Here is a 6,082-nt window from a genome sequence, read left to right as displayed (position 1 = left end):
AAATGTGGGGAAAGTTCTGATGCAATGGGAAAGGAAAATGATTTGATTCTACAGTAACCCTAGGCACAAAGCCTGAGGTTTCTGAACAACTGAGTAGGGTAGAGGTGGAGCAGATTTCAGATGAAGAAACAAACAAGCTAGCCTCACACTGCTGCTTCCATTCATACCTAAACCCTGGCTCAGTTTCACTTTCAAGGAGCCTGTGTTAGAAACTCACCTCTAAGGTACAAGTTTCCCTCACAGACCTCCACATAAACACTTGAAAGTCCTTTAGGAGCTGGGACATAGCTTAGTGGTACAGCAAGTGCTTAGCAAGTGTGAGGTCCTGGGTTCCATCACCAACACCCCCCAAAAAATCCTTTAAAAACAAATCAGCTTTGGTACTGTCTGCTCAGCCTGCATCTACTTTCTCTACTTGCTCCAACTCTCATACTTGCTTAGGATTAATGTTAGGGCTGAGGGTGTAGCTCAGTGGTAGAGCAAGTGCTCAGAATGTGTGAGGCCTTGAGTTCACCCTGCAAACCCCACTAAAAAAAAAGAAAAAAACACTTCACTGTCCTCTCTACTCACTTTTCTTTTTCTAAACTGGTTCTCGTTAGTTATACATGACAATAGAATTCATTTTGACATAATTATAAAAGCAAGGAATATGATTTGTTTTAATTCAATCCCCAGTATTTCCCCTTTTCCTCCTTTTCTCCCACCCCTTTCCCTTCCCTCTACTCTATTGATCTTTCTGTTATTTGCTTATAGTTTTTTTTTTTTAATTAGTGTCGTGTATGTATGTGATGGTAAGATTCACTATGCTATATTCATATATGTACATAGGAAATTTAGGTCAGATTCATTCCACTGTCTTGCCCATCTCATGCTTTCTTCCTTCCCTTCATTTCGCTTTGTCTGCTTCACTGATCTTTCTTCTATTCTTTCTCTTTATCCTCCCCGACACAACCTTATTTTGGATTAGCTTCTATATATCAGAGAAAAAACCTTTGACTTTGGGGACTGGTTTATATTTCACTTAGCGTGGTAGTCTCCCTTTCCATCCATTTACTGGCAAATCCACAGCTGTTCATTATGGCTGAGTAATACTCCATTGTGTATAAAAAGCAATTGTGAACTCATTTGGAAAAGAGACTCAAAATAGCTAAAGTAATCCTTAGCAAGAAAAGTGAAGCAGGAAGCATCATAATACCAGACTTCAAATTATACTATAAAGCTATAATAACAAAAACAGTATGGTACTGGCATCAAAATAGGCATGAAGACCAATGGAATAGAAGGCACAGACACAAACCCATATAAATACAGTTATCTGACACTAGACAAAGGTGCCAAAATATATGCTGGAGAAAAGATAAGCATTTAACAAATGGTGCTAGGAAAACTGGAATCCATATGTAGTAGAATGAAATTTAATACCTATCTTTCACCCTGCACAAAAGTCAAACTCATAGTGGATCAAAGACCTAGAAATTAGACCAGAAACCCTGCACCTGCTGGAAGAAAATATAGCCCTAACACTCTACATGTTTAGCTCAGGAACTGACTTCCTTAACAAGACTCCTAAAGCACAAGAAGTGAAATAAAGAATCGATAAATGGAATGGCATCAAATTTAAAAGCTTCTTCAAAGCAAAAACAAACAAGCATGAAGAGAGAGCCTACAGAATGGGAGAAAATCTTTGCCACCTGCTCCTCAGATAGGGCATTAATATTCAGGATATACAAAGAACTCAAAAAACTTAACACCAAAAAAAACCAAAAAACAAAAGCCAAAATAATCCAATTGATAAATGGGCAAAGGAACTAAACAGACACTTCTCAAAAGAAGAAATACAAATGGTTAACAAATACATGAAAAAAATGTTCAACATCTCTAGCAATTATAGAGAATGCAAATTAAAACCAAACTCAGATTTCATCTCACTTTTCAATACTACTTTCCCAATTTCTTATAATTTGCTGAAATTTAAGGTTGTTTGGGTTCCTCTCATTTGAAGAATTCAGCTGCAGTGTGTTATAACACTTTAATCAACTTTATGGCTAAGCTGTGTGTGTGTGTGTGTGTGTGTGTGTGTGTGGTGTGTTGGAGTGTAGTTTGTTTTTTGTTTCTTTGAGGTGCTGGGGATGCAACCCAGGCCTTGAAGCATGCTGGGCAAGTGCTCTACCACTGAGCTCCATCCCCCAGCCCCCCACTCTAGTATTTCTTAACCTACTTCCTCTATTCAGTCTTCCTCACCTTAGGAAGCTGACATAAAGGTTATGAATATCTCAGTGCCTAGCATGGTGCCAGGCACACAGGTGTTCAAAAAAAAAAAGTTAAGGACCAAGTTAAATTCTTCTTTAGTCTACATTTATAATATCAAATATATTTCACAGATTCATGAAAGCCTGGACTTCAAAAATGCTAAAAGTGGGCTAGGTGTGTAGCTCTGTGGTAAAGTACTTGCCTAGCTGAGAAAGTCCCTGCTTTGAATTCCCAACACCAAAATAATGAGAATCTAAAAACCAATATTAAGCATAAAAAGTACCTCTAAGTTTTAAGAAATATCCAATGTTTTTAATGAATGAATTATTTAATTCATTCTTTCTCTCAGCATATAGGAAACAACCAGTTTTGTGTTGTACTTCAGAAAAAGTAGTTAACATACTACTTAGGGATCAGAATCATTAAAATTCTACCTTGTTGGCCTGTCACAGTGTAATCCCACCAACTAGGGAAGCAGAGGCTGAAGGACTGCAAGTTTGATGCCAGCCTTGGCAATTTAGCAATGCCCTGTCTCAAAAACTAAAAAGTTACATCCCCAGCAGCGTAAATTGTTTCGGAAACTAATTGCTTGCCTTGGGAAAAAGGCAAACTGTCATTTCTCCCAATTTGATGACTGTGAAAACAAGGGAAACCCACTATACGTTACTTCCATGACTCCATATTATGTTAGGAAACTTCTGATTTTGTTAATTCATTAGACATTTTAATAGTATTTTGGGCCCAGACTATATTAGGAGCTGTGGAGAAGAATACAAATGGGGCAAGGGGTTACGATGCAAATAGAACCAGGCTCAGAATTCAGAACAAAAGCAGTGACTGCATAATAATGTACAGCTGGGTTGGGGGATGTGACTCTAGAAGCCTGGTTACCAGGAGAGCAGTTTCCCAGAGGTGATTGTTTCAGCTAGCCCCTGAAAGAGGTTGATTGTAATGATTTGCAGGAGTGAAACTCACTCGGAGGACTTTCTACTTAGGAGATAAACATCTGCCCTGATTTAAAGATGGGAAGTGCCTGAAGTGTGAAAGACCATAAAGGGACTGACCTCTTAGCGGTGCAAAGGCCAGTTTGGGGAAGACTGATTTTGAGGATACACTAGGTAAGTTTGGGGACATGGGTTGATGAAGGTGGGATGGGAAAGAGGCCTTTTTTTTTTTTTTTTTAACTTTATAATAAAAACCTTAGATTTGGTGAGATGGGTAAAAACAAATATGAAAATTCAAGGATAAGAATGATGATAACAGTTATGTAAATAGGATTGTAATAGAGACGTTTTAGAGCTGGAGAGTACCATAATTTAGGCCTTGGAAGAGAAGGCCAGGAATAAAATGATAGCTGAGGAATCTGAAAGTTAAATAAGTATAATAGCAATAAATATAAAGGAAAATCTATGCGGCAAACATTATTCTTGGGTTGAGGATGTAGCTCAATGGTAGGCACTTGCCCATCACGCACAAGGGTCTGGGTACCATCCCTAGCACTGCAAAATCAAAAACAAAGGCCATTATTCTCTTTAATTAAAAATGATAATCTTCAGATAATTTCCCCCCAGGCTCCTCCACTCCTTCCCTCTAGTTTATAATCTTGTATATGAGACATTTTATCAAGGACATACTATTCAGTAGCCCCCACCTCAGCTTTTCTTTGTTTTCTTCCCATTTCAGCTCCTCCTTCATTTATTCACATCACTTTAGTCCTTAAAGACTCAGTCCAAGTGCCACCTTTTCCTTGAAACCATTTATAATCTCAGGAAATTCTTTCCCTAGAGGAAGGGAAAATACTAGGCAATGATACTGACCACATTGTTATATAGCATGCATGAACAAATATGTAACAATGAATCCCACCATTATGTATAATTGTAATGCACCAATAAAAATATGGAAAAATAAATTTAATAAGAGAAATTCTTTCTCTGAACTTCTGTTGGCTCATCAGTTTGATCACATGCAACTTACTTCCTGAATAAAATTCTCAACCACTGATGGTCTTCATTTTATTTAACTTTGTGGGCACTTAACCCCAAAAGGGCCTTATACATACTAGGCAAGTACCCTACCACTGAGCTGTATCCAACCCCCTATTTAACTCTTTTGCAATGCTGGGGATCTAACCCAGGATCTTATGCATGCTAGGCAAACACTCAACCTCTGAGCTACATCTCCCCTTTAAGATAGATTTTTTTTTTTTTTTTTTAATTCTGATCATTGTAGGAAACTTAAAAAATAAAAATCACTTGTAATCTTAACACAATTATTGAAATTTTGGATTCCTTCTTGGTGTTGCTCATGTGAATATAATATATACATTTTTAAATAGTCAATTCAATAGTCAATTTTTTGCATCTTGCTTTAAGACCCCTGATACTGCTGCTCTTCTGATTACATTTCTGCTCCCTTGTGGCTCTTGCTGCCTGGTGTCATTTCTTCTCAATGTACCTTTGAACTATTATTCAGTCTACCTCAACATGTCTCTTCACCTTGCTCAGTGTCTGGGCAGAGCTTTAACAGGCTTCCCACAGATTGCCCCTGGGTCCATCCCAATCCAATAAAACTGTTGCAAAAGGGAGGGAATATGCAGTACCAGTAGGTAATTTATGAAGAAGTCTCTTGGAACATTGGGAACAGCAGTTGACCTGGGCTACATATCTTTCATTTAATATTTTCTGAAAAGAAGATTTGATAACTATGCAATCTGTCATATGGCTATACCAGATTTGCTTAACAATTCCTACAGTGCTGAGTAGCAGTTATTCCTGGTTTTCATTATTCTAAGTAATACTGAGATTAATGCCTTCTAAGTTTGCTGAGTTTCAGGTAAATAAACTATTTCTAACAAGAAAAATTACTAGATGTTGGGGGAGCATCGAGAGACTCAGGATACAATCTGGCAAAGGAACTTCCAGAATGTCTTTAATGGCATTTAAAAAAGTAATTTGATCTTTCTTATATTTCTCTTTCAAGGAAATACAGAAAATACTGTTCTATATATCATAATTTTTTTTTTTTTTTTTTTTTTTTTTTTTTTTTTTTTTTTTGTGGTGCTGGGGATTAAACCCAGGGCCTTGTGCTTGCAAGGCAGGCACTCTACCAACTGAGCTATATCACCAGCCCTCAGAAATACATTTGATAAAATATTTCCTCTTAAGAGATGTCTTTGAGGCTGGGGATGCAGCTTAAAGGTGGAGCACTTCCTCCAGGTCCTGGTTTAGATTCCCAGTAGCAGCAACCACCTCCCCAAAGATCTTGTAAAGCAACTAGTAATTTTTAGATATCCAGGTGGTGGGCAAGATTACAAGATTCACGTGTTTCAATTGGGTGGGGGAGTGCACTGGAGTCAGAACTGAATTAGAATTATTGTGTGCCAATATTTACAGAACAAAAGATTGGACCATTAAATTATGCAAGTTTATTCCTTTAATCTTTATTTGCATAACTACACTTTATGCAGTTATAATCTTCAGGTACATACATATTCGGCATTTTTTTTTTTCAAATATGACTTGATTAGACCCTATTGCTATTTTGTTACCTAGGAATTCCCAAAGGTTACTCTGCCAGACTTTAGCCATTTCCCTTTGGTTAGACAGTTCATGCCTTCAGATATCATTGTTTATATCCCCTCCCACCCCGCAGGTCGTACCATAGAAAGATAATCCCTGGAGGGTTACTGTTGATTAGACACGAACAGTTTTTTGGTTCGCCTTACTGTAAGAGTTTCCATTCCGCTGACGGGTTAACTTCGCACGTTTGTCTTGTTGCTTTTTAAACTTTCCCTTGAGAACAGTGTCTTCTTAATTTTTAGAACTCCACA

This window comes from Sciurus vulgaris (assembly GCF_902686455.1).
Source record: "Sciurus vulgaris genome assembly, chromosome: 5".
Classification (NCBI taxonomy): domain Eukaryota; kingdom Metazoa; phylum Chordata; class Mammalia; order Rodentia; family Sciuridae; genus Sciurus; species Sciurus vulgaris.
The sequence above is the reverse complement of the archived record's forward strand: the minus strand, read 5'-3'. Positions refer to the sequence as shown.